Raw genomic sequence first — 25,995 nt, forward strand, 5'->3', positions numbered from 1 at the left:
GCCTTTGCTGCAGGTGGACATCCTGATTCAATCCTGTCAGCTCGGTGGCTGACAGTTAATTAAATATTGTGATGTCAAATAAGCTAACCAGATGAAGAAGCCACTGGACTGTTGATTGGAAAGGTTTTGCACATAGATGGATCCAGCCTCAACAATAGCCAAATCTTATGGTCCGTTTGCAAAGGCAAAACCAGACAGAGGTGTCCCATAGCAGCAAATCACTGAGAAAAAGATGATTTGGCTTCTTTGTCTCAGGTGTTTTTTATGTGCTGTGTTATACTTTTGAGGTCATAGGAGATAGTAGGTTTTTTAAACCATAAATTTTCTCCATATGTGCTCTTCATCAAAAATGTAAATTCCCACATTAACTTTTTAGTTTCCCTTGCACGGGCAGAGAATGAAACTAGAAACTGATTTATATCCCCATGTGTAATGATCACGATGTAACATTGTAATGAGAGCAGCAGTTCTCCAAGTTCAGTCTCTGCCTGAGCAGCGTCAGCACCACCTGGGAACTTCCTGGGAATGCAAGTTCTCGGGCTTCCCCTGAGCAACGGTACCCGAGGCCCAGCAATCTGTGTGCAAAGTGATTCTGATACAAGGCACAGCTTGAGAAAAACCATCGTCATTATTTATTACCGATTACAGTGATTATTATAAATTAAGCAAAAGGAAACCACTGAATTGCACATCTTTGGTCTGTTCTCGCATCTGCTATTCAGCAGGATAGATAATTTTGGAATTGCTGTGTTCACGTGTATCTGAGACATAAATCCTAGATTCACTCTATTGAAAAGGGAAGTCTGAGAGGATAGACTCCTTGCTGTTTGCCATTCAACTTCTGAAGAAACATTAGATCCTTAAAAAAAAAATTTGCAGCTGGGTTGCTTACATGGTAGATTATTCTAAAGGATGGATGCTACATAATTTCAAACTCTGGGTGGCGTCTGATTACACTGGGCAATTTACACTCCCAGAGTAGTTAGTGAGTACTCTGACTCCAAAAGGGAATGTGAAGCAGAACTAAACACAAAGGAATAAACAACTCTTGTTTGGAAAAAAGTGAATAGAAATATTTGGGAGACCGAAGGAAAGAACAAACAATATACAGTATCATTAGTAAGATCAATCCTTTCCCACCTAAGTCACTTCCGTTTTATTCCTATGTAAACCCTTGGAACGGTCTAGAATATACAAAACTAGAAAATAAAGAAAAGGACGCATCTTCTGATAAATCTTTACAACCTGAAAGAGTGAGTGTAAATAAACGCTCTTTGGAAAATTATTAAGAGTATTCACATTCCTCTAAAAATGAAGTCTAGAAGAAGAAAAATCAAGGGACCATTTGAGCCTGATAAAATCAGTATCTTAACTATTTCCAAAAACAAAACAAAACAAAAATGGCACATTGGGCTTTTTATGAGTGGTGAAAATAAACTTTACTAAGAGACAAGAAAAAGTGCAACATTAAATGAATTTTAAAACTCTAACACTCTCAGTTACTTCTCCTGGGTGATTAGATTTCCTTCTTACAAATCCGGGGGGGTGGGGGCAGGAAGGGCCTGTGGAATATTCCAAGAGCTTCCATGACAGCTTTTCTGCTTTCCTTCTCCCTCAGAATCATGAGATATACACAAAGCTTACATCTCATTTCAGGCTTCTTTGCTTCTTTTCAAGTTTTTCGCTTTTGGTTTAGTATTTGCACAACTTCTGTCATCCGCGTCATCTGTTCTTTACAAGAAAGTTGAAAGTGCAATTTTTCAAGGGTTATTAATGGTTTCTAGTGAAACAGCCCCATGAGCAAAAAGGAAGGAAGGGCAGAAAAGAAAAAAAAATAGTAGAGGAGGAAGGAAGACTTAGTTGAAATGAGAAGTAGGCAAGTAACTACAGTCTTTACACATAAATCTGCAGCATAAATGAATGATCTAACTTTGGAGAAGCCTTTAAGGGAACATTCCCAGAAACGACAGGAACTCTTCACTGGGTGATTGCCTGGATATTTGTCAATGCTCTGGCAAAGAGACATTGCGTACCTTGTAATAAACGCCACCGTTTTCTAAATAAGAGATACAGTGCTTGTGACTGAAAAATACTTTCAGCAATGGCTCTTCACTGGAATAGAACATGCGGCCACATCCTCTACTGAGAGACCGACTCACAGAGTCTCAGAAACCCAACACAGCACAACGTTGTGCTTATATTCATTTTGAGTTCATCTAAAGGGCCCGGGGCAAGAACTGCGTCAAGATTTTACACATCCTCCTAACACCCTCTTCTGTTCTGACCCATTTCAATGGCCAGTACACAACAAAGAGAATGACTTTGTCACCAAAAGTAACTTCCTTTGTTAGGGTGAGGAAAGAAGGGAAACAAAAATGAGCAGCTTCCGGATATGAGCGTCAGATCATCAGAAGCATTCTCATTTCTATCGTGCCCTAGGGAAGGAGTGAAAATGGAGACCAAGGGATGATCGGTGCCTAGAAGTGTCACTAGAGAGAACATGGGAGGAGGAGACAGCTGCTTCACAGACCCAAGGGAGAAGTTTTCAGGAGGGAGATTATAGTGAGGTCCAGTAAGATGACCACTCAGAAGGACATTGGGTTTGAGATCACAGATGACATTCACTATGACAATTTCAACTGAGTGGTAAAGACAGGAACCAAGTTTCAAGGGATTGAGAAGCACATGAGAGATGAGAAAGCAGTGATTGTAGAAAATGTTATCAAGAAGTTTGCTAGTGAAACAAAAGAGAGGGGAAGAGAGGTGACTGGATGGAAGAGTGTGAAATTAGATAAGGATTTGTACAAGTGGAACACTTGTACACGCTTGTAGGCAGGGAGAAAGGAATAAAGAGAAGAGAGAAATAGGGTAGGACAATTAATGAGATAACTCCCCAGAGGGTAGGGAAGGTGAAAGATCATTAGCAAAGGTGAAAAAAAATAAAAAGGTTTTGGGGGAAAAAAAATGAAGGATTTTTTTTCTCTAAGATAAAAAGGAAAATAATATGGGCAAATATATGGTCCTTTTGGGAGGGGACAAGAGGGAAATTGAGGCAAGAAGATGCCTCATAGTTTCTTTTCTGAATAACCTGGAAGCTAGGCTCTCTGCAAGAGTAAACATGGCGAATGGAGATGGGAATAGGAGAAAACTGAATTTACACAGAGATGCATGGACACTGGCCTCTAGGGACCAAAGCTTAGAAAAGAAAAGAAAAGAAAACCCTATTATTTAAAGCTTCTTCCTCCAATCACTACATTTCTGGTAAAACGACACTTTAAAATGAGGAGAGAAATGCTACTCAAAGAGATGAGGAGGCGGGAGCACCACTTTTTTGGCACCACTTTTGTCTGACAGAGAAATCACAGTTGTTTGGGACCTCAGATCTGAACATGGAACAGGGTAATCGCAATTGTTCTCATGGTAGTCTCCAGGGACAAAAATAATGTTAGCCCAAGGCAAGGTGATTATGCTTTGACTCTTGGACTCTTCCCGCCATCATTGTTGGGAAACCTTATCATAACTTCACCTCAGTTGTCCCTGGCCTGCTTGCTTGACTCAAAAGGGGGAAGCAGAGTACAACCCCAAGTGCTGCATTTATATTCCCTTTGAGGCTCTAATTTCTGGCTTCTGCCAAAGCAAGAGGAACACGATGCCAAACTCAGTTGAGAGTCAAAGGAAATAAGTCTCAGCAGAATACAAGGTAATATAGACTGCGTTCTTGTTGCTGCCTACAAAGCTCAGAAAACAGTTAAGTTCTAAAAAGCTAGGGTTTCATTAGAAATGGGGAAATATTCAGCCTGCCATATAGACATTGGCGCAATATGTGTAACGATCCTTTATAGAATACTAAGCCTAAAATGTGTGCTATTACAAAAGGTTTGAGTATACAAATACCAGCTTAGAACACTGATTATATTTCTAGTAGATAAGCTACCACCAGGTAAAGAGTGATGTTTTGAAATTTGGATACACAGCTGAGCTGTGTATACATACATTCTAGCTAAGAAATAATATACTTAGTCACAAATCAGCCAATTATTCTTTTCTAAAAATATATTAAGAAAGGAAAAATATTTACCAGTTGCCTAAACAACATAAAATGATAATAGAGGAAGATTTAAAGAAACTCAAACACCCTGGTATATTTTGGTACTGAATGAACTAGAATTCAAATTTAGTATTTCTGACTTTAAGACTCATTGAGCCTTTTCTTAAGATCAGAAATTACATAAGACTTATATATTATATATACAGAGAACGAACTTGCTTGACAAGAAAGCTATTGATAGCTATCAGGCCTTTAACTACTTCCTTATTCTAATTACTAGAACTTTATCTGTACATATTATCTTCTAATTATTTTAGGAATCTAAATTCTCTGAATCTTCTTTTCTAGGAGAAAGTTATTTTTCTTCCTCTCTGCTCCAAGACTCTGAGTGCTCTCTTCCTATACCTAGCAGAACAAACAAACAAACAAACAAACAAAACCATGGCATACACTATATTTTCCTGTACCTTCTTTTTGTTCCATTTTAAGAGTTGCACTAGCAACTAATCTATTAACTTCCTTTGAATGCCTCCTTTATTTTCAAATTGTATGTTGCATTGAATAATTTCTGTGCTTGATACTCTCAGTCTGAAGGGACTTTTTCTTTTCCAGCTTTATTGAGATATAATTGATACACAGCATTGTACAAGTTTAAGGAATACAGCATAGTGATTTGACTTATATATATCATGAAATGACTAAGATTTCTTAAATGGGCAAAATGTTAAATCTTTTTTTCTGAACATTTTTAGATCAAAGCACACCCAAAAAGTGTTTTTAGCCAAGCTATCCAATAGTTTCTTAAAATATCTGTTTAGAATAAAATAATTTAAACCATTTTGTTATATCTTCCATTATTTTTGTACCACCAAATTTGTTGAATGTACTCATTTTGCATGTGAGCATATTAAGGCAAATATATTTATCTCTAAGCTTATTTATTTATTGAGGCAAAGTTATTTTTGTCCTAATCATTAAAGTCCCCTCCTCATAAGATAGTTGTGAAAATTATACGATTAATGTAAATTAATTACACATAACATAAAATACTTAGGAAAGTGCCTACTTAAGTAACCAAGTGCTCGAAAAATGTTAGCTGCTATCACTATCATTTCAGGATGAGAAAAATACTGATTATCTATTCTGATAGTTGGCCTGTGTTTTCTGCCTAAGAAATCTATGTGTTTGTTTGTCTTTTCCGAGAAGTCATTTGAAAATCAAATTGTTTAAAGATATTGAACTCCATGTTTAAAAGTGAGCAGGAATTGTAGTTAACTAAAACAACAACTACAACAACAAACTTCAGACGTGTGTATATAGACTAGATCAAACTACAAGGCTAAACATGAGATATAAACTACAGAGGGACTTTATGCTTGTTATCATTTCCTAAACAGATCTCTCAAACTCTAAATTATCAGCTCCTGCTGATGTTTCATCCAACAAAATATTGTTGAGATCATATTATTCATGAATTTCATGAAGTGTGATTCCAGGAAAACTGTGAGTCATAGTCTACTCTTTCGTAACTGTTACAAAATATAAAATTTTGTAAAAATTGAAAAATATTGCAGCATTTTACCATACTATGCTAGTCTTCAGAATGTGAGGTATGAAACCTTTCATAAATGGGGACTGCATGGTTTAGTGTACAAGGTGTGATCAAACGATATGATGAATGTTTAAATAAAAAAAAACTTATTACAGTAAAAGATACATTGCCATTAATCCCTCTCAATATACTTCACTTCAAACACTCTTATCCCTTGACTTCAAACACTCTTATCCCATCATTCTTGCCACTTTCTGAAGCAGTTCTGGAAGTCCTCTTTTGTGTCTTTACTTCATCCTCCATCATGACAACACTGTGCCACACATCGTTTCTGGTACGGCAATTTCTATCAAATAAAAATATTATGGTGTGTCCTCATCCACCTTATTCACCGGATCTGGCACCATGTGACTTCTGGCTCTTCTCCAAAATCAACATGACCATGAAAGGAAAACATTTTGAATCAATTCAGGACATCGAGGCAGTCACAACAGTGCAATTAAAGACACTCACAGAAAAGGACTTCCAGAACTGCTTCAGAAAGTGGCAAGAATGATGGGATGAATGTGTTTGAAGTGAGGGGGAGTACTTTCAGGGGGATTAATGGCAATGTGTCTTTTACTATAATCATTTTTTAATTTAAACATTCACCTTTTTTTTTTATCACATCTCACGTATTTAAAAAGGCAGAGAGTAAAGTGATTTTTTAAATTATTCTTTGTTTTACTCTATATGGTTTAAATTGTTGATATTAAGTATGTATTATATATGCAAAAATTATAAACGTATGGTTTAAAGAAATAAGAAAATAAATATTTAGCAAACAAAAAAAAATAATAAAAAAAATAAATAAATAAAAAGGCAGAGAGTATGGAGGAAAGTACAAAGGAGACAAAAGGAGGAAGACCAAGAAAAGAGAAGGAAAAAGAGGAGAGGAGAAGAATTATAGGAACGGAAATACTTTACATAAAAGGGAAGAGAAAAATTTCAGGAAAGGTATAAAAGAGGCAAAGTGATACAGCAGAATGATTAAAAGAGCTCCTTCAACGTTAAAGAAAAACAGGTAAAAGATTTTCCACATCTGTTTTCAAATTTCAACATTTAGTTTTAAATATGAATTCAATCTCTGATAAATTCTGTACGTTTTTCATTGCATTGGGTCATAATTGTAAGCATAATCATAAAGTACAGATCACAGATAATAGCGTTTAGGGTGAATTTTTTTATGTGTTTCACTTTTACTGGCTTTTGCTATGGCAGAAGTATAAATACGTTTCTTATAAAAATACAGAAAAATCAGTGTAATCCAATCAAGGGAATCAAGGCAATACAGAAAGTCCCATTTGAGTTGGACCTCAACCTCTTGAATTAAAAAACATACATACACTTATTATTAAGAAAAATTTCAAACATACACAAAGGTGTAGAGACTAGTGAAATAATGTACTCATCACCCAACATCAACAGCGGTCAACACATTGCTAAGCTCATTGCAGCTGTCTCCCTCCCAGCCCTCTCTCTCACGGAGGCAGTGAAGTTGAAGTGATGTGTCTGTGTGTTTTCACATAGTTTTAAATGGGGTCACATACACAATATCATACACAAACTAGTCATGAGGAACTAAAGTGAAGTGTTTGAAAATAGTGTTGGTCAAAGTATGGTCTAAAAACCAGCAAAATCAGCGTCATCAGGAACTTCTCTGGAAACGCAAAGTCTCAGTTTTACTCCAGACTAACTGAATCAGAATACCTGGAAAGAAGACTCAGTATCCTGTGTTTTAACATATTCTCTATGTGGTTTTGATGCATGCACAAGTTTGAGAAGCGAAGTTTGCAAGCAAATCCCACACATTATGTCATGTCACCTGTGAATACTTCAATATGCATCTATAACTGATATTACTACATCTAACAGAATTGAGTGATTCCTTAATAACATCCAATCTAGGGTAGTCATGGTTCCCTATCAGCACAGGTCAGTCCAGTTTATACCTGTTGTCCCAGAATAATTATTGCCACCACCCCCTGGCTGTATCTATGCTTGAATTATATAACTTGATCCTGAACGTTATGCTTAAGCCTGGTAACATAATGCGTGATATTTTGGGGGGAGGTCTTGCAAGAGGGGATAAATGCATTTTACTTATGGTTGGGATGTGGATTACTGTAGCATATTGTACTTTCCAATAATGGACAACATTCCTGATCCTATACATTTTCTGAGAAGTTTTCAACTCTCCTATCAAGAGGTAGAGTCCATGTTTCCTCCCTTTGAAATTGGTTGGGATTTGATTACTGTCTCAATGAATAGAATATGGCAGAAATGACATAGGATGACTTCCAAGACAAGGTCATTATAAGCAATACCATTTCCTCAAGGCGCTCTCTCTCTCTCTCTCTCTCTCTCTCTCTCTCTCTCTCTCTCTCCATTAGCCTTTGGAGCTCTGAACCACCACGTAAAAAATCTGAGGCTGCTATGCTATGAGGAAGCACAAACTGGTCATGGGGAGAGACCACCTGAAGAGAGATGACTAGCCAGTCCCCAGATGCTCCAGCACACTGCTGGTCCCACTGCAGCCACCATCAGACTGTACCACACTAGACACTATGAGCCAGAACTACTCAGTGGAGCCACTCCCAAATTCCTGATCCATAAATACCATGAGAAATACTACATTAGAGTCATTATTTTGAGACATTAAGTTTTGGGGTTATTTGTTATGCAGCAATAGCTAACTTGAACAAATTTTGATCCAACCTCACTAAATAAGATAATTCCAATTCTCTACTGAGTTTAAAGTCAAAAAGAAACTTGGGGATGGTGTTTGCAAAACAAATCAAGAATAATCTTATTCTATCATATTAAAGAATAGCACCAAACTCCTGCCTTGACTAAAGTAGTAAGCAACAATAAAATTATTGGGTTATATACTTTTGATACAGAAGGAATATCTGAGCTGACTTGTGAGCTTAGAAATGCATTAAATTGCTAAGGCAATAGGTGTCACTGCTGCTGTAATTTGGTTACAAAAAATTAGTATTCGACTAACTTTTTAGATGGATAATATGGTTTTCTTCGGAAAGCTCTTGGAGTCTCAGCACATTTCATCATATTTAATGTGTGGTTCCTCTTTTCCACTAGTGGTTTTCATTTTTAATTTTAACAGAAGATTAGGATGTGACTTGCTTTATTTCAGTTTTTCCCCAAAGACTAAAAAAAGAAAAAAGAAAAAGAAAAAATAGGTTCCAGGTACTGCCAAATTTCAAAAGCCCCCTGGACAAGGCCTGTAAAAGCTGAAAACTGCTTTCATAAAGCCTAACCCATCATGTAACTCAAGCTGGAAAATGACTGAATATGAAGAGCGAGAGAGAGGACATTTCTTTCAGTCCAGTTGTGGTGTGCTGTGCTTCCTCTACCACCCTCACCCTGCCATGACGGAGGAGGAGAGGATGCTTCAGCCCAACCATGGGCCAAATGGGAAAGGAGCTTCCCTAGTACCACAGGGATAGCTTGGCACAAGCTTAAAGGGTGCTCTGAGATGGTGTTGTTAGACTGGCTGACATGGCAGAGCAGAAGAAGAAAAGGGCTGCATTGGGAGTACAGAGCCCTCCACCAATGGCTGGTCACAGGTGCACATTTCTTCCCTTAGGTCTGTGGGGCAGCCTGGAGATGAGAGCCAGACAGGGTCTCTGACAAAAGGGGATGTTTTCCCCAAGACCACCTGCCAGGGGCAAGCCTACCTCACCTCAGCAGAACAGAACTGAGGCAGGCCTTAGTTAGAGGGGCTGAGGGTTAGGAGAAGTTGAAAACGACCAACCAGGCAGGTCAAGATCCACCTCACTGGAATTCAGTCATAGGTACCCAGAAGGGATACTTCAAAAATTCATGAAAGCTCCCTCATTCCCCTAGAAAAGAAATCAGCTGTGGAAATCCATCACACGCAGAGAGACTCACAACATAGTAGCTTGGAGCTGGCCCTTCAAGAGCTTTGTGTGTGTTATCTCCCTTTCCTGGGTGGGGTCTAACTATTTATGGGAGGTGGTCCAGGTAGAGATCAAGCAGGAGAGCAAGACGGAAACAGAGAGTAGAAGGGCATTAATCATGACTTTTTATTTTCTGTATTTTCATGCTTTGACATCTGAGGCCTTGTTGACCCTAGAGACACAGCCCCACCCAAGGCTGGCTGATTGCTAGAGATTTGTCTGGGTGTGTGTCTTTCATATGCAAACAACCAATCCAAAGCGCACACCCCACCATGCTCTGGGCCACTGTCCCCCTGCCCTAATCACCCCAGGGCCAAGTACCAGAAAACCAGAGATAGCCCTCATACCCGGAAGGCCCTGAAGTTACTCAAACTAGCCGATCCTAAACCCACTTATGCTGCCTCATCCATTCCCATGGAAACCATAATAAAGGCACTTGCCCACTTTTCCCCTCACTCCCTCTGCCTCCAATGGACCCTGGTGCTTCCCCATGTGACTCTTTGTGCCATGCCACGCTCCCTATTTCATGAGTAAATGCTTCTCCCTTCGTGACAGTCATTTCTCTGTCTGCATGTCCTACCGCACTGAGTAAAACAAAATCCTGGCACTCTCCAAACAGGAAGCCACCCATTGGAGCTGCCCAGCACGAAACAGGCCTCAGGGAGGGAGAAGCCTCTCTTTTGAATAAGGCTTGATTATTGATTATTTCACTAGATTGGACATTTAATTACTGACATGAGACTCTCCTTGTAAATAGTAGTGACAGAAGATGCTTTGCTCTCAAGGGGTAAGAGGGCCTGGAAAATCTATGGGATCCACCTGAGAGTCTGCAAGATTTTGAGAAGAAACTCAGGTTGTCACAGAAGATTTCTTGAGGTAAGCTTTAGTCTGGAATATAAGACATCAGCCAGAGTTTGCCTAGCTGCAGTATTGGGCAAACAGTCTGCCAGGTCTATTGTAGCAGCTTTAGGCCACTTAATGACGTGGACACGTTTTCAGAAATTCATTGTTAGGTGATCTCATCATTGTGTGAACATCACAGTACGCATTCGTGGAAACCTATATGGTGCAGCCTCCTGCACACTTAGGCTACATGGCATTGCCTGTTGCTCCTAGACTACAGACCTGTACAGCAGGTTACTGTCCTGAATACTGTAGGCAACTGTAACACAGTGGTAACTATTTGTTTATCTAAATGTATCTAAATATACAAGAGATACGATAGAAATATGGTATAAAAGATAAGAAATGGTACACCTGTATAGGGCATGTACCACGAATAGAGCTTGCAGGACTGGAAGTTGCTCTAGGTGAGTCAGGGAGTGAGTGGTGGGTGGATGTGAAGGCCTGGGGTGTTACTGTACACTACCGTGGACTTATAAACACTGTGCACTTAGACTAGACCAAATCTATAACACAACATGAGATTAAATCAAACACAAGAGAAAATGCCATCAACAGACACAATAAACAGGAAATATACGAGGCTGCTGCTGGTGTAACACAATACACTGTTTTACGGCAAACCTTTTTTTATATAAGTAGAAAGAGTACACTCTAAAGTAATGATAAAAAGTGTAGTACAGAAAACACATGGGTCCGTATCACAGTCGGTTACTGTCATTATCAAGTATTATGTAGTACACACCACTGTACAGGTGGTACTTTCATAGAACTGGCAGCACAGTAGATTTGTTTATACTAGCATCGCCACAAGCATGTGAGTAACGCCTTATACTAAGACATTACAACAGCTACAACCTCACTTGGCAATGGGCATTTTTCAGCTCCTTTAGAATCTTACGGGACCACCGTCATATACATGGCCCGTCTTTGACCGAAATGCCATTATGTGGCTCATGACTATACAGTGTTCTTCAGTTTCACTGGCTGACCTGTATTTGTTTACAAAGGGCAGGAAGCATGTTTCTCCTCTCTCTCCATACATGACAATTCTGCATAAAATGGCAGGGGGTTCATAGGCCTTCTTAAGTCCACCCAAGGATGGACGGTCTAGAATACCATAGATCCCCTTAGGGTTTCTCTAACTTGGCCAGGGTCCCTTCATGGAAATTTCATGCTCTCCTTTTCCAACACAAAGAGAAAACATCCAGAAAAGAGACTGAGAAGGCTCATTTCCTTCCCTCATGTCGGGGGAAGTAAAATTCCCAGGAAAGAGATTGGGAGGGAAATCACATCTCATGACTGAAATAGTTCTTCCTGCAAAACTTGTCTTTACAGTTCATAGGCACAAAAGTACATCCCTGGACAGTCCTCACCCTTCACCAACGCTTTTTCTTGAAATCTCACTCCTATGCTTATATCCTGTCCATTTATCTAATTGAGATGATGCAATTAGGCTGAAATCGCGTCTACTTGCACAGTTTCTAACACAGTGATATTTAAACATTGTTATTAAAGACACTAATTGTCATATGTATTCTTCTTAGGAACATATAGCATAATACAAGTGGCATGCTTCCTAATAATTTTTTCTGATTATTTATAAACTATGCATTTTGTGTAGTCATCAGTTGATTTTTTTTTAAAGGGAACACTGACATTTGCTGTGGATAGGAACTGCTCTGCATAGCAATTGGTTACCTGATATGTCTGGTTAACAAGTTTCTCTTTGACATTTAACAAACTGCAAGGATTTATTTCCCCACTTGCCTGATGAGGGCAAAGGACCATATAAAGACCAACTTAGTGGGTCCAATTACAAAAATAAAGGCAATTTTTACAGATAAGTAGAAAAATAAAAGGTTGTCTTTTCTACCTCTTTTTTTTTAAGTTTAAATGTCTAGATTTTTTTTTTGGAAATGCATGACACCTTATTCTAATATTTTTACTGTTTACAGTTTTCCTTTATAATGTATTTGTCATCAATTCAATGCTTTGCTTATAGTTTCTTCTATTGAACACTGAAGATATTATTAAATAAAGGACAAAAAGCAAAGTTTTTGTTTAAATAAATGGAACTAGGTCTCTTTAAATGGGGATAGACTTGAGCTTTCCAATAAAATCATCCTTTGGTTTTGTTCATAAAAATTCTATATATCCAACCAGTTAATATTTCAGAATATGTTGAAATAAAAATATAATTCACAGGTTATCAACCTGCTTAGATCATCAAATACCAAGCAAGCCACTGCCCATTTGATTTTACGCTAGAGTAAATTTAGATAGTAAAACCAAGAATATTTTTCTTAGCCCAGGAAAATACCCCGAAGCATTTTTCCCAATGTGTGAGAATTCTTATTTTTACACAGTCATGGTTATAGAAAGGATAGAATTTTTTAAGGACACAAATATTTCTTCCTAAATATATTCTTGCTAGTGTTTTGCTGCACATGAAAGTTTCAACGCTAAGTAGTGACTTACCAGGCTTGCATCTGTTCAAGTTCTTGAAGAGGTTCCTCTGCTTTGAGGTAGTGTCTGAAACATAAAATACAAAATGCATTCCGTTAAGCTGCCTGGTAGTAGTGACTTTGTTTATTCCGATGGACCACAACAGAGTGAAAATCCCAACCTCTTCTTTCTGTAAAATCTTCAAATTATTTTCTTTTTCACTTTCCTTCTCTTTTACATCTTAGGCCACGATGAAAACCACACAATCTTGGCCAGTTGTCAAGAAAAAGGTGTAAACTGTACATGTATCAAGCGAATTAAAAATTATCAATTGCAAAATGATGCAAAAGTTTCTTCAAATAGTTGTAGCTAACCTCATCAGCTCTCTGCTTGTATTTGTCAAAAGAGTAAGTTTTTTTTCAATGCTGGAATGATCTAAGTGCAGCAAGGAACACTTCTGCTAGCAGAGAGTGAAAGGGAGAGTGATTCTAAAACAAGCCAGAGAGTAATTGGACCCTTTGGCTCTGATAATGAATCCACAGCGTGCTACAGGAAGTGCACTGGTTAGCTCAAGTTAGAGAAACAGTGGCCTCTTATGGAGTCCTAGGTGTCACACTGATTGCATTCGGTGTGGTAGCTTGGAGTCTATTTTGAGTCATTCAAGTAAAAATACGGGATGAGAGGGCTGCAATAGAAAAGCTATCTCAAAACTAATTACTTCATTTTTATAAATAAGGTTTTAAAAAAGTTCCCATTCTGTTATTATCCCCTATCCTTCTTTCCCAGTAGTGTTTACCTTCCACCTCATAAATATTTTGAAGATGCAAACATACTCGAATGAGGTTCAAATTTTAAAAAATTAGAATTTTTTTGTTTTCCTATTGTTTTGGGCATCCTCTATGGTGACATCATAAGCAAACAATCTTACAGTGTTTACTTTAACAAGCTACGTTGAAAAATATTTTACAACTGAGGAAAATCTTCCATCTTTATATGGAGTAGCTTTGCCCTTTGGCATATCAAATCCAGGGAGGAATCACAAACTCTGGAGGATGGCTAGAGGTAGAGAAATTCAGGTTCTTCCACTATTTGCTGTGTTCATTTATTTTCTTTTATGCTATTTTTACAAATGTCAGCACAGCCAAGAAAATTATCCCATGTGGGTCTAGTAACAAGCTAATCCTAAAGTAAACCAGACGCAGAGGCTGCACCCTGACCCTTTTCAGGTCTGGTATTTATTGGGGTTTGGGGACCTTTGCATTTTGAGAATTCTGAACCTCTACCAGGCAGATGTAGTGTTTCACCTGTGATACGGCAGAGTGACTCTAGAACAGACAGTAATGATAAACATGGGCAAGGTCAGTGAATTCACGCTGGGAGGAGATAAAACATTTGAGGAGAGTTCCCTGAACTTAAAGTACCATGTATTTGGTGGAAAACAACAACACACAAGTAAAAGTAAAGTAAATTCAAAGATAAACCAAAAGGAGGGCTCCATTTTTTCGGAAACTTATCTGTCTATTAAAGATACTTCCCATGGTTTTCAATTTAAGGGATAGCACAAGGTTATGTGAAATGATACATTTCGCAGAAAACTTGGAGTCAAAGCCCGTTTGACCTCTCCATATTGCCTCAAATAAGTAGCCCTGTCATGCCATAGTATCTGTTCATTAAGCACAAGGCCAGGAATTATCAGGGGTCAATATCAATATCAAGATTCTAAGATAAATTATTCTATTGGTTTTCAATTGTTATTTTCTTCAAGGACACATTTGTGGTCTTATTTCCTAGAACTATTTTATTTAGTTATATATAAATTCATAAAAAATTCTCAACTCATAAATGTTTCACAATTCTATTGGATGATCAATTTTCATTATGCCTGAATGCACATTCATTGAAAACATTTTTGCAGTCCTAGTGGAAAACCAAGAGAAATCATGGCAAAGGTCTCCCTGAGGTTAGCAAACCTAATGAAATCCTTTGTACAATGAAGCATTGTTTGCAATTGTGACATAAGTGTATTCTTATCTACTTCCGGAGTTGCTTTTGTATTTATCTGAGCTCTAAACAGCTTCCAAAGGTCAGACTACCTTAAAGAGAAGTACTCTGATTTCCTTTCAGTTAAGGCGTATATCTCTGCTCTGTTTTTGCAGTATTTTATCTTCTTCAGCTCTATTCCCTTTCTCCTGTGAAGGTCACCTCTCCCTCTCTGCCCCATCTCAGGATCTATTCCACTTCAAGGCTATTTTCAAAGTCAGATGTAGAATGCTATCTCTCTACCTATTATATGCTATTTTATTTTGAAACAGTTATGAGGTACACAACACAACTAAAGATTTTAAACAGTAGTAGTTGATCTCATTTTTGTTTTTTCCTAAATATTTTTTCACATCATATTAATAGAATAAAGGTTTATTGTAAAAAATTTGGAAATACCAGAAAAGTGCAAAGGTAATAATACAAATCAATAACATACCATTAGCCAGAGATAACCACTCTTAATGTTTTCTTCCAGCCCTTTTTTTCCAGTCATATATTTATTTTAAATAATATTCAGAGGGTATCATGTCCTGTTTTCTCCACCTACCTTTATATTTTGAATATTTATGTCCCAATGTTCTTCAAATTTGATTTATATTCTCATAATTTATTTACTTTTCCCTCCATGGTGGAGCATTTAGATATTTCCCAATGTTTCATTATTTTAAATACTGTTGTTGAGACTATTCCTTGGAGACATTTTTAAATCATCTCTCCTCATTAAAACAACATACATACATAACAAATTTCAGTCACCTGTAAAGTGAGGGTTGCTTTCACATTTTCTTCACGTGAGGGTCCCAGAGAGATTCTATGATTTGCCTGAGGCCACATAACTAGTTACAGTCAGGTGCCACATAATGACGTTTTGATCAATGTTGGACCGCATATACGAAGGTGGTCCCATAAGATTATAATGGAGAGGAAAAAGTTCATCTCGCGTAGTAACATCGCAGCTGTCGTACAGTCAGGTCCTAACTTTGTAGCACTCATGTGTCTGTGGTGACGCTGGTGTAAACAAACCTACTGCGCTGCCAGTCACATAAAAGCACAGCACATACGATTAGAATAGTAGGCTAGACCATCTAGGTTGGTATAAGTGCACTCTACAATGTTCCCCCAACAATGAAATCACCAAATGATAAATTTCTCAGAATGCATCCCCGTCATTAAGTAGCATATGACTGTATTTGAAATTCCAAACTCTTTGATTTTTTTTCACTTTCTCAATCTCCCATGCTCAATCAAACACTAAGTCTATCTTTTTGAATTGCCATTTCTTAACCCATTTATTTGTGTTTTGTACTAACAATTGCCACCCCATTCCAGGCCTTTGCATGTAACCATACCCCTAAACCACCTACACGGCCTCTGGGACATCCTTTTTTTATTCTTTCCTGCACACTACTACCAGACGGATCTTTCTTCATGGCACTATCCAGTTCAAAAACCTCATTGACTTCTTGGTGAAACCCTACATGAAATATAAATCCCTTTGCCTGGCTCTCAAAGGCCCATTTTCCCCATCCAATCTTACCTCATCACATCCCCTATCTGCTCTCTACCCCATTCCTGGCTTCCTGCCTTCTCCTTATAGTATTTACCCCATTTAGAATACTTCTTTGTTTCACCCCATCTCTTCAAATTTTACTCAACCCTCTAAGGCCCAGTTCAGGTCTTTTTACTCCATGAAATATAGAATGAGCTTCCCATTGTATTTGAAGTTGGCCACCTTGAGTTCAAAACTCTCCTATTCTGTTTTTGCTGAGGGAATGGTGAAGAAATAACTAACTCCTCTGAGCCTGTTTCTGTGTAAGCAAATATGAATGATTATACTAATACTTGCCCTATATTAACCTCCTCTGATCCTAGGAAGTTTGAATGTGTGTTACAAAGTTTTCATAAGTTACTAAGTACTAGACAAGTGAGAGAAAATATTGTCCACACTTTGGACCAGTTCCTTATCCAAGTCTGTACCACATAACATAGCACTGAATTACATTCTATCCCATCATACTTTCTCATTGTTTAATACATGTCAATAATTTTTCCTCAGCTTGGCTGTAAAGCCTCCAAATGCAATACAGTATCTCATATTACTTCCATAAGCCCCAGAGCCCAACAATGAACATTGCCTTAATGACTGCTAATCTAATCTAGATGTGTTCTGGCTGGTAAGGTCTGGATTTGGGTCATACTGGATTTAGATATACGAGCAAATGGAAGAGTCCCAGCCTTCCGTAAGTCTTCTGGAACAGGAAGGTCTTATACTTTTGGAAATCCTAGAAGACTGGGATCAAGGTTAGCATATACCTTCATGAAGTCTATGAAAATGGACCCCCAATTTGGATCTCGCCTCTCAGAGCTATCCACTGAATTTTCACAGCATCTGTTACTAGGTACACTTACTGAAATTGGAGAGCAGAAGCAAGGATATCTTACAGACATCCAGAAATAATACCCAGAACTTCGGATATCTTTATCAGAAAGGTTGGCTGCCTAATCGTGATATGTTGTTAAAGATGGTCTGCTGCTGATCTGCTTATAAATTACTCACTTAATCTGAAATTCATTTCTCAGTTTTGTTTACTAGTTAGAGACCTAAAGAACATTTTTGCCTCATAGGTCTACCCCTTAAAAAGTCAGTTGAAGGGTTAAGGTTAGGGTTAGTGACAAGAAATAGGGTTAAGGCTAGAGTTCGTGTTAGTACTACATTTAGGTTTATAGTTAGGATTACAACTAGGTTTGTGGTTCATGTTAGAGTTAAGACTCAACTTAAGACGAGGTATGGATTTGGGCGTGTAGATTCGTGCTAGAATAAGTTGTTAGTGTTACACGTAAGTTTAGGATTGGAGCTAGCATTAGGGTTAAGGCTACAGTTTAGGGTTAGAGTTAAAGTTAGGGTTAGGTTAGATTCCTAGATACAAAGAACAACTTTACAAGAAGATATTCTCGAAAACTCCACCTTTTATGGTAAAAGACAACAGGCCTTTCACATTTTTACCAACTACCCAGGAACTAGCAAAGCACTGTTGGGAAAGAAACTTCATTTCACAGCATTCCAAGATTAAATGCAATTATACAGTTTTCCCTAGTTTATCAGAGTGTCTTTTAAATCTCGAATTCTGAAAGGGCAAGCAACACTGCTAATGTCGATGTTAAGACCCTAAAGTTCAATGTGTAGACTGTATTCAGTTTGTACTGCTCTCTTCTCCTTCTGCTATAACCAACCCCCAACATAAAAGCTGATGCTTTAAAGAAAAAAGCCACGATCTAGAATCCACTTACATGTTACCTACAAGCTATATCTTAAAATAAGCACTATATACTTTTTTATTTATTTATATATATATTTAATTATAGTTGAAATTCAACAGTATTCTACATCACCTTCAGGAGTAGAGCACAGTGATGAGCAAGCAATACACACAATCTATGCAGAAGCACTATATACTTTTGAAGCACTAGTCATTTGTCAAGCACCTTAAACAGAAAACACATTCTACTTTTAATAGAATCATGCTTCCAGATTGTTAGATGTTGCTCTCATCTGTATCTCCAGCCCAGACCTATTTCTCAAACTACAAAGTTGGATTTCCAGTGAACAAGTCTCTCAAATCTCCTCTGCACCCCCACTCTGTCTTCAATTAGGCCCTTATCATCTCTTGCCTATATCATTGCAACAGCCTCTTAAATAAGCTTCAAATCATTTTTCTGCTTTCAAGCTCTTCCTTGTCCAATCTGTCCCCCACATTGTCAACAAACTGTAACATTTTTGTCATGTCATCCACCCATTGAATAATGTTCCCAGGTTCCCTTCTAGAGCCTCTTCTGTGAAAACTTTCTCATTCCTCTTTTCCCCTAGAATTTTCCAGTTCCGACTTTGTGTCCCACCATTCTTTGCACATCTATGGCTGTACTCACCACACTTTATGACACTTGTCTTCCTGGAGTAGATGGTAAACTTCTGGAAGTTGAGACTATCTCACTTATTTTTGTACCACGAGTGCACTAAACAGTGCTGGCACATAGTGAGTGCTCACAAAATTTTGCTGAATAAAAAGCCTATGTACGGGCCTAAGTAAATTTAACTGTCACAGGTCCTCTTTATATATTTGTACGGCCAATCCCAAAATAAAACTTATGCTGTGTAAGGTTTCTTTAAAAAGCACACCCTGCATCTTAACAGGAAGTTTCAGACTAATAAACAGCTGACAGAACAAACTAAATAGCATACAGTGAATCACCAGTTGACCGATTTCAATTGCTGCTGACTAGATGCAGGGAGAGAGTAAAGATGGAGACAAAAGATCGTTCTTTATCGATAGAAGATTTTGCAAGATGCTTGAAAGCTCTGAGTATCAGGGCATTGCATATTTCCCTCCACTGTGGTGAAAATTCAGTCATAGAGAAAGGTCATAACAAAAATGAATTTGGGAGTCTATGTGAATACAGAAACTGGATTGACACCAAATTTGTGGCCACAGAATGTCTACCACACCCTACTTCATCCACTTGTGTAACACAGAGCTTTCGTGTGGTGCTTTCAGTTGCTATTCATGAGAATGTGATTAAAATATAAACTACATATGATTAAAATATAAACTACATATATATATACCACTGGCTGTCTGTACTACAATAGAACTAAAAACTAAGGGGTCACAATTTTAAAACCAAGTAAATTGGCTGCCCATCTGCATTACAGAGCTGAAGACCTAAAAGCCACGCCCTGGGCACAGGCTGCATGTGCCGGATACTTACCACTTGAAGCTTTTTCCCTCAGGGAAAAAAAAAACTAAAAGCCCAGTACCTTGGAAGGTTAGATCTCCCAACGACAGCTTTCAGCTTTCTCTTGGAAAGGTGTATGTGGTCAGAGGAAGCAGAAGGGGATGAGAGGTGGGGATAATATACAAAGGGATCATGACCTGACCATATATAAAAATAGAACTCTGACCCCAAATCTCTGCAGCAACCTGTTCCAAATGGCCAAGATTTGATCAATAAACACAAACTTCCCTAATGTTTGCCCTGTCACCCCTATGCTTCCAACTCAGGACCAACCAGAGGAAGCCAAGCAAACTTCCTCAATCAATCATGCAGAAAGCTTGCCTCCTTTCCAAGTCAACTGCCTCCAATCAGAGCCTACCTGTAGCCTTCCCTGTTTTCCACTACAAAGCCTGCGTTGAAGTCTCTGTCCAGCACTTGTGATGGTGGCTGACTCCTGTGCCATCGCTAGTTCTGAATAAATAGCCTTTGCTTGTTCTCATTTGGGTGGTTCTTCGTGGTTTGCATCCTGGGTGTCTTTGAAGCATTCTGAGAGGCTGCTACATGTGATAGCAGGAGGACTTGGTGTCGCCGGGAGGGGTAGAGAGTGAGAAGGTGGGATCTGGAATTGGAAGAAGGGGCGCTTTCGAGTTTGGTGGGAGTAGCTGGGGGTGCATGTAAAAGGCACAGGGTGATTTCCCTGACTGAGGACTGGAGGCCTGTGGAGAAATGGGGAAGGAGACCAAATGGGGAAGGAGACCTTGGGAAAGGAGCGTACCAGGCTTGTGCGGGGGAAGGAGGCGCCCGGTGGTGGTGGCGGTGGATTTCAGGTGGCTGTGGCCTCGCGGGAGCAGACTGGCTCAGGGAGAGTGTGGAACCTCAGCCGTTCCTGCAGCTAGACCCCACCACCCGAGCCCATCAGACCCTGGAGCTGGACTGTGCGCTCATCATCCTGCTGATGGCCGCCCATCCTGCCCTAGGAGCCTGAGGCCCACAGGGGAATCAGGTTTGCCAGCTTTTCCAGAGCACAGAGGTCGCGGTGGAGCCACGGCCCAGGTGAAGGGCGAAGCCCTGCTGCTGCTGAGGGTGGCATTAGTGGTGCCTGTGACAGCTTCAGCCAGCCACTGGAGCAAGGAAAAGCAGCTCCGCAGCCTGGAGCAACTCATCAATAAGGTCTCCAGGTGAAGGAGGGCCCCGTGGTGGACCTCTTGGTGGGCTACATGGTAAGATCCCCTGGGGCAATATGCTGTGGATCCTGGGGCACCCCCGGGAAATGTAGGAGTGCGCCCTCATCTGGCAGTCAGAGATGCTGACAAAGGCGCAGACCCGCGACCCCATCCTGCTGTCTGGGTCCTAGGTAACTGGTGACTACAAGTCCACCTTAACTCGCAAGCGGTCCTCTTCGTAAAGAAAACAGGACGAAACAGCCCAAGAGAGTAAAGCCAAAATGTGGCTGATGCAGACGTTGCTAAGGCCAAAGAAGAGTCGATTCTACAAGTCACAGTTATCCACCCGATGCCAAGTTCAATTTGCTAATGGCTATGCTCACTTTGTCTTCTTATTGACAAACTCTTCATACTCATATATTCATAACTCCCATCAGTAATTAGTTCAGGGCTGATCCCAAGAGGCAGGCATTAATTCCTCCAACATTTAGGCCTAAGCTCATGTATGCAGATCAGTTGTGCTCCAGCAATCAGAGAAAGCCGCCAGGCTTTCTGTTCCAAGCAACTGAGTCCTGGAGCATCAGGATGGTGGATGCCTAGGAAATATGGATGGAGCACCTGCGAATCTATTACCGAGTATCCCTTGCACCACCCATATCTGCTGGTACCCCACATTAAGTTCACTCTGGCATTGTAGTGGCCAGTCACAATATTTAAATACATATATAAATAGATTTTCTTCACAGGAGAGTTAGTGGGACATGCTACAGACCCTGCTGTTCAGTTGCTACTAAAGCCATAATTTATATTTGACTCTTTCCTCTAACACACACTTTAGACTCCTCTCGTTCCTGGCCTGCAGTTTTCTGGTATACGTTGTTTGCCTTTTAGGATAACCCAGACCTTCATCTCTGAGGAGTTTGAGACCCCAGTTACCATGCCTTTGTCATGGTACGGGGACTGCAGTTGTTCATTCATTTCTTTATTTAGAGCATTATGAATGCAGGGATCAAAATGCATCCAGGTGCATTCTTGAGTTTCAAATGTACTTCTTCCTGCCCCATTACACAGCAGCCATTCTATCTCCTCATGATAATCACCGAAAATTATACCTGTCTCTATAGCAATTCCTTTCTTTGCCAGATGGTCTACTGGCATGAGGAGTCTGAAATGACTAGGTTTAGGTTATAGCTTAGGTTTAGAGAAACTTTACAATGTCCCATGTTAGAAGTATCTCACTGGCTTTCACCTCCCTTCAGGCAACGAGGACCCAAGAGAGGTAAACGTTTTAGGGACAGGATGTACAAATTCCCCAAGCTAGTTAGTCACCAGGAGTGATGGTGAGAGGGGCTATGCCTATTCTGCCTTTTGGTTCTCAGAGATCCATGCACTTGAACTCACTATGAAGCAATAACACATTATATCGGCTTTTGGTTAAAAACATATCATACCTCATCTAGGAGGACAGCTCCCCGAACCCAAGCTGATGCCTTAGGCACACCCTAGGACATCCTAACACTTTCTTCGGCCAGCAGCTTCTACATCATGTGGTATATGACAGGCCCAGTGGATTGCATAGTCATGTATACATTGTCACAACTTATTTGCCATAAAGTGGGTCCCTTGGTCTGAGACAATGTCAGATAGGACCTACTGTATTAAATCAGACCCTCTGTGAGACCTCAGATAGTGGTGCAGGCCAAGATACTGATGTATTTGTTTTGTTCTTACTCCTAACGGATCACTCTTTTTCTTAGAGTGTAGTCTTTACTCCAGGAAAGGGAAACTCATCAATAGAAAACATATCAATGAAAATAAGGACGAATTAAGGAGGAGGAGATAGTCCAATATAATAATCTGCCATTAAATGGCTGGTTGGTGACCTTGGGAGATGAAACTATACTATGGGCACTGTGGTACAAGCATATTGAATATGTAACTGGTGTATCAGACTTCCAGCCACAGTGTTAGCTAGCTCAGCTTTGGTGAGAGGGTGTCCATGCTTTTGGTCAAGTGCATTGCCCTCATTTCTGCAACAATGGCTAGTCCTTTTGTGGGTTGAACTCAATGGTATATATATTCATAACAACCTTCAAAAAATGTTAAAGTGTCTGTAGTGATTTACCCTTTTCTTTATGTACCTTGTCTATTTCATCTTCTCTCTTTTACCCTTCATATACCTTACTTATTTAATCTTTTTCTCAAAACAGCTACTGGTTTTATTAATCCCTGTTGGCATTTTTCCTCTTCTATCTCATTAATTTTTGTCCTTATTCTAGTTTCCTTTCCTGATGTTTGTGTTTGTTCCATTGCTCTTTTTCTAAGTTGTTTAGTTGAAGAGTTTACTGGTAATTTTTAACGTTTTTTTTATTTCCTGTAAAACATATTTAAGGTTATAATTTTACCTAAAAGTAATTCTTTAGCTGTTACACACATTTTAACCTGTAGTGTTTTCATTATCCCTTAATTTAAAGCCTTTAATAATTTATTTTCTCTTAAAATCAAAGTGTACTTGGTAATGTGTTACTATATTTCCAAACATAGAGGATTTTTTTAAGTTACATCTTGCTATTAATTTCCAATTCTACTGATTACACTACAATTTCTACTTGAATAAATCCTAAACTGCAAGTTCTCAGGGATACTTTCTATCCCGAGCCTGGGCAGACGCAGCAGCATTTGCTTGTTCTCTGCCTGTGTGGGTTCAGCCTTGGCAGCCTGGCTCAGGTGACGGGCTCACTCAGACCTCTGCAGGCTGTGGGCGAAAGCTTCATCTCCTGTCTCCCCAGGGCAGCAGTGGCACCAGGCAAAGCTGCCCTGGTTGTCAGCACCCCTTTCATTCTTGACACCTGAGCATTGCACTTCCTTTTCTGCAAGCTCAGTCCTGTTTTGAAAGGGCCATTTGCAATTTGCAGTCCAGCATTGTAAAAAGTTTGAAGTAGGAAGATTTTCAGGTAATTTAGTCTTCTGTGTTGCTTATAACTGCAACGAATTCAAACAATACAGATGTGTATAAAATGAAATTCTATGTTGACATTATTAGTCTCTAGAGCTAACCACTGTGAACAGTGTGGTCTCTTTCCCACACTTTTCTCTAAGCTTACACAGCCCTATGTGTTTGGGAGCGTAGTGACAGAAGGCCCAGATTCCTAGGCTCAGCGCTGTCACAAACTACCTGTGTGACTTGGAGAAAAATCATTAACATCTGTAGATCTGGCTGTCTCCTTTAGGAAATGAAGAGGCCAAGGAGATACTGAGAAGATACTGAGATGTAATGTTAGTAAGCTCATTTTTTTCTCTGACTTCTTATTTAGTCTGTCCCTTTTTAGGTTTCTGTATTTTCTTTTCATGGAAGTAGACTTTGGTTAGTAATGTATTACTTTTCTGTAATTAAAAATAAAATAAATAAAAGGATTCATGCTATGTTTAAGGTCCTTTTAAGTACTAAAAAAAAAAAACCCCTCTGTGCTGATCTGTATGAACAGTCCCGTTAACCTGAACAGGTAATTCCCAAACCTGCTGTACATTAGAATCACCTCGGAGTACTTGTGAAAAATGCAAATCCATGTTAAAAATACAGTCCCGCTGGTTTTGAAACTAAGAGCCCTAGAGGATTTCAGTGAGCAGCAGGTGGCATGCAGAGCGGAGCTCTGGCCTCGGAATGTGGCCCCGCCAGCAGCAGCACTACTGCACAAGGACACTGCTGACGTCACTGTTGAAACCGTGTGACATGTGAACTGTGAAGTCCTCACGCTGACCTTGGGCAAGATCCTGTCTGTCCCTGGGCCTCAGCTGCTGCTTCTCTGAAATGAAGGTTTGGATTCTCTTCCAACTTAGATATCCTACTCATTCATAATCCAGCTGTAGTGCTCCCTTGTACCAAAACCTGTCCATAGTAGTAGGACATCCCTTTGCCCAGAGCTGGTCCTCTGCAGAACCTGATGTGACACTTGTCTCTCGTATCCTGTGCTCCCAGGGCACAGTTCCATGAGCCACCCTCAACCTTTGTCCTGCCTGAAAGGAAAAGATTTGGTAATCGCACCTATTCCAAGGGGGTGGTGCGGTCTTCCTGGGGATGTTTATATTCTCAAAAAGGCCCTCAGGCATGGGCAATGTTTAACCCAAAGAAATAAATTATTGGTAAAATTAAATTCCTGCTTGGCTGACATATGGGATACTGGAAGGTAGGCGGGGGGGATGCTTCTCTTTATTTTAGATGTACCCCTTAAATGACCATATTCCCTGCAGATAAGGAAAGCCCTACTTGTCTATTAATCTAACATCATTAATTAATCCATTTTACTTTGAATGAGTCACAGCCCCTGTGCTCAGCACATTTAACCTACCTAGTAGGTTAAGTGAGTTAAATGCATTTTCAACTTATGATGGGTTTATTAGGACATAACCCCATTGGCAGTCGAGGACCACCTGTATTACTTTCCTCCTACTGTGAATAGATTTAGTTATTCCTTTGAAGAGTCTCTGAATCCCAAATCATTAAATAATTAGGGACCTGAATGAGCACTGTTTTAAGACTCACTTACTACTTCTTAGACTAGAAAATGAAAGTGGCTCAATTTCCTAATGTTTACCAGCCTTAAGGAAAGGACCAAGTGAATCCTTCTAATGACATCACTATATTATAATTGATTCCTGAGGAAGGCAAGGATCTCAGCAGTGATGTCTCTCCACTCAACACGTTCCCAGTGCTTTTGATTTGGGCGGGGAGTGGAGGGAATGTGAGGAGGTCTGGACACCTGATCAAAGCTGAAGTCTCGTCTCTGGGTTTGAGGAACTAGTCCATCTCTGCCATTTGGCCCCTTTTAAAGATGAGCAAACTGATTCATATAAGTGTAAGCTCCCTAGATATGACCTATTCTTCCCCTTCTATCACACGAACTGGAGGATCAAGAATAATACAACGGCCTTTGAAGTGTTCTACTAGGAGTACGCACTGGAATCATCTATGGAACTTAAGAAACACAGATGCCCAGATCCCACCCAGGCTTACCAATCAGAGCATTCAGGGCTGAGATCAAGGAATGTTTATTTTGTGTCAAGCTCTCAGGGTAGTTCTGATGAGTA

General features: G+C 39.6%; 1 protein-coding gene across 1 annotated transcript in view; it reads right to left on the minus strand.

Annotated features, from left to right (window-relative positions):
• PSD3 (pleckstrin and Sec7 domain containing 3) overlaps window positions 1-19,032 on the minus strand; it is a 521,794-nt gene extending 502,762 nt beyond the window's left edge. Inside the window, exons 1-2 of the mRNA XM_033104950.1 lie at window positions 18,902-19,032; window positions 12,968-13,021 (exon numbers count right to left, since the gene is read on the minus strand). The gene's annotated coding sequence lies outside the window, so the exon portion shown is untranslated. The remainder of the gene's footprint in view (window positions 1-12,967; window positions 13,022-18,901) is intronic.
• Between the last annotated feature and the right edge of the window lie 6,963 nt (window positions 19,033-25,995).

Source organism: Rhinolophus ferrumequinum, chromosome 4 (genome assembly GCF_004115265.2).
Source record: "Rhinolophus ferrumequinum isolate MPI-CBG mRhiFer1 chromosome 4, mRhiFer1_v1.p, whole genome shotgun sequence".
NCBI classification, from domain to species: domain Eukaryota; kingdom Metazoa; phylum Chordata; class Mammalia; order Chiroptera; family Rhinolophidae; genus Rhinolophus; species Rhinolophus ferrumequinum.